A 3,797-nucleotide genomic window follows, 5' to 3' on the forward strand; every position below is an offset into this window, starting at 1 on the left:
GGCCCGGCCTGGCCCAAGCAGGGCCTGGCCGGGCCCGCTGGCCCCCACACGGGGCCCGCAGCCACCTGTCCCAGTGCCGGAAACGAGAGAGAGCTTGGAGGGGGAGTTTGCCTATTCTTAAATGTGGATCACAGAGGTGATCACAACTTTAAGTGGCTTAGAGAATTGTCCATATCCAAACTGGCCAGCTGATAGGTTCTATCAGTTCCCAGAGGAAACTGTAAGCACCCCTTAGCAAGGACGTCCCTTCCGGGACTATGCTTGCTAACCTATGACAGCGGATCATGACACATGGGCATTTCCCATGGGGTCTCTCGAATTGTTGGGGTATGCAACCCCCTTTTTATCCTAATTCCCGGCCACAACACCCTCTTCCTTTCCCCATTGGCTGAGGTACTCAGAAGATACAGACTTCTTGAATCGCCTATTCTATGCCCCCCTCAATATGCACCCCCCTTTTTGTTATATAAAAGAAAAAAACCTATTCATAATTCTATTAAGTCTTTGTTCTTTTTCTCTAGGTTCAGGAATTTAACATGGCCTTGGCTGAGCAACAGTCTGTGTCAATTAGTAACATCTTCTAGAACTGAGAGTTTTCTCCTGTTGCTTCCCTATCTCTAAGCTCCTAGCCCTATCTACAAGCAGATTCGCTTGTAGATAGGGCTAGGAGTCTGTTTGTAAAGACACATTCATCTTACTCCTTTCAAAAGCTAGGAGCTGCGCCCAACCCCCTTTTCCCCAGCCCAATTCTCGTGGTATCTCTGCCCTTCCGAGAGAAACCCTCAGATAAGAGAAGTGCAGCCAGGTGCCCTCCTCCCCTGAGCTTGGCAGCTTCTTTTGTCTCTTCTAGGAACTGATCATTATGGTTATGGATTGTTATGGAGCGATAGATGGGACAAAGTTCCATGAGAGAAAGAAACAAAAAGAAAAATCCTAAACCCCGACACTCCTCCATTACGGACGCAAGCAACTGCCACCACGCAGAACAATTCCTGTGGGTACTGAATTCCCCAAAAGACAAGACACGTTGGAGGAAGGCGCAATGAGTGGGGTTGCCTTGTGTGCTAGTCACTTGCCTTTTTCTGTCTTTCCTCTGAACCCTCCTTACCAGGTGATTCCCTGTAGAAACGCCTAATCAGACTAGTGATCAGATGCAAGGCTCTGGGTGGAAAGAAAGCTGGCCAGAGTTAGTGAAAAGAGAAAAGCAGCTTCTTGCACATGAGCAAAAGGAAACAGTCCTTTTCCAGAACTGCGTGTGGAGGGGTGGAGGAGAATGGCAGTGCTAAGGCTGCCTCTACAGTGTGCTTGGGTTATAGGTGAGAGCTGGGTCTTCTGGGTGCAGAAGAATGCTTTGTGAAAAGCTTTTCTTCAGCCATAAGAAACTTTTCTTGTCCTTCAGCATCTGATTTCTTTGCAGGCCTTAGTGAGGGAGTAACTCATCTGCAAAGGGTCCTGTTTCCTCTGCAGAAACTTTGCGTGGCCTGGCAGCAACCAACCAGTGTCGGGGTGGGGGGGGCTCCACAACCTGGACAACACCGACTTCATAAGCTTTGTCCTGCAGCATTTTGACATACACTCTGCCACTGGCTGGTGCCACTTGCTCTCCTAGGGGCAGAGCTGGTCCTATGAGTCCTTGCTCAGTCAGCTCTGAGGGATGGAAAAACAACAGTGACTCTAGGAAGATAGGTCTCAATTTTTCTCTTAAAGCTGCCTTTGGGTGTTTGTCAGCAGAGCATAGGGAGCATGTTGTTTGATTTCATAAACTCATGGAATCCCAGTTTGGAAGGGACCTCAAGGATCTAGGACCAACCTTTCCTGGCAAAAGCACAGTCTAGACAAGATTGGCCCAGCACCCGGTCCAGCTGAATCTCAAAAGTGTCTGATGTTGAGGAATCCGCTACTTCCCTGGGGTGATTATTCCAGTGGCTGATTGTTCTCATTGTGGAAAATTTTCCTCTGTGTCCAATTGGAACCTCCCCAGGAGTAACTTGCATGCACAAATGTGCCATGCTCAAAGTTTCAGGGAAGGTCATTCCTATCTTCCTGTGACTGATGAAGTGCATTTGAAAGGATGTTGTCATTGGGATGTCCTGCTGTTGCCGGAAAGATGCTAAAATGGAGGACATGGGCATCCTGGATCCTCAGCATTGCTTCGCACCTCGTTTCTGTAGTGCCCTGCCACTGTGCTAAATGACACAAAAAAACCCCAAACCAAACTGTGGATACAATATTGCTGCTAGCAAGAATTTTTCTTGCTTCTTTCCAGTCCCGTGAGATACTTTCTCTCTCACGGAAGATATTAGCAGAGTTCTATAAACTATGAACACCTGCGACCTTGCAGAGCTTTGTTTATGGTACAGTTTGTTTATGGTACATGGTTTATTTTAACAATGGACGTTTTAGGATTTTAGCGAATCACCCCAAGGCGTGGCTGATCCTTTGACCAATTAGACTACGAAGAAAAAAGTCTATAAAAGAGTTGGTAAAATAATTAAATAAATCAATCTTGCTGCACAATTCCTGCCCGTTGGATCTCTCCTCTCCTCCCTACAGCTGCGGGATACCGTAATACAAACCACCCCTGAAAAGCCATGTCAGGTGGCACTGTACAAAATCAATCAGAAACTTGTGTGGGATTCTATTAAAAGTTGGAATTTTATGGAGGAAAAAAAAAAATTATTCCTTGTTTGTCAAACCCTTGAGTTTTCTGGCTGTGATTCTAGTTCTGGGATGCAATAAGCCTTGCTGCAATGATAGGTGTTCATTCTCACAAAGGCACCTCTGTGCTCTCCAGTCTGGTGTGTCGGTGCCTTTTCTGCCCAGGGGAGGTAAAGGCCAGGACCTTTCTGCCCCCACACATTTTGTGTGGGAGCAATCCCTGGACGTGTTCAAGTTTTGGAGGTGGTATCCAAATTTGGGAGGTGGGCTCACAAAGGAGGAAGACAGTGCCTTCCTTCCCTGGGGAAGGAAAATACCCAGGGCCCAGGGTTGCTGGGGGCAGATGATGGGCTGCCCCGGGGAGGTAAAGGCCAGTGACAGCTTTCTGCAGTGCTCTACAGTCTCCCCAGTGCTCCCAGTGCCCCTTCCATTGCTCCCTGTCTCCTGCACTGCTCCCAGTGCCCCCTCCAGTGCTCCCAGTGTCCCTCATTGCTCTCCAGTTCCCCCCCATTCCAGTGTTCCCCAGTCTCTCCACCTGGATGGTGGCACCTCACTGCAGGCACCTCCCAGCAGGCACCAATGATCCCACAGGTGGTGACACCTCCCCCTCTTGGTTTCATATCACCTGTGCCAGGAAACGCATTCTGGAGATCTCCCACATGTCTGGATTCTCCTCCTGTCAGGTACCAGGGGAGGGTGGGGCGGGTTGGGGGTGGCACAGGTCCCCCATGAGGACCAGGGCTTGTGAAGGAGCCTCACCTACCTGTTCCTCCTGAAGAGCAGGTACCTGCAAACACGGCACCCACCTTGGCCTATCTGCTGCTCGGTCCCACCCTGAGCAGGAGGCAAGGGGCAAACCCACCTCCTCACCTTCCTGAAGAGCCTGTGTCCCCTCACAATGCTTCCCCTCCCCATCCCAGCACAGTCCCAGCCATTAGACAGCTTCATCACCAGGCCTAGACCACTCAGTCCAGGTGGGAACAGAGGTATTTATTTTGCATCCACAGGTGGACCTCAGCAGGTGAGCAGCCTCCCAGCCCCGTCACCAGCAGCTGCTGCTGCAGCCACTGCTCCAGCCCCAACTCCTCATGCGCTGGACCAGCACCTGGAGCTGAGGTGAGAGGGAGAGAGAGAGAGAG

The sequence above is a fragment of the Corvus brachyrhynchos genome, unplaced genomic scaffold (genome assembly GCF_000691975.1).
Source record: "Corvus brachyrhynchos isolate BGI_N302 unplaced genomic scaffold, ASM69197v1 scaffold19, whole genome shotgun sequence".
Taxonomy (NCBI): domain Eukaryota; kingdom Metazoa; phylum Chordata; class Aves; order Passeriformes; family Corvidae; genus Corvus; species Corvus brachyrhynchos.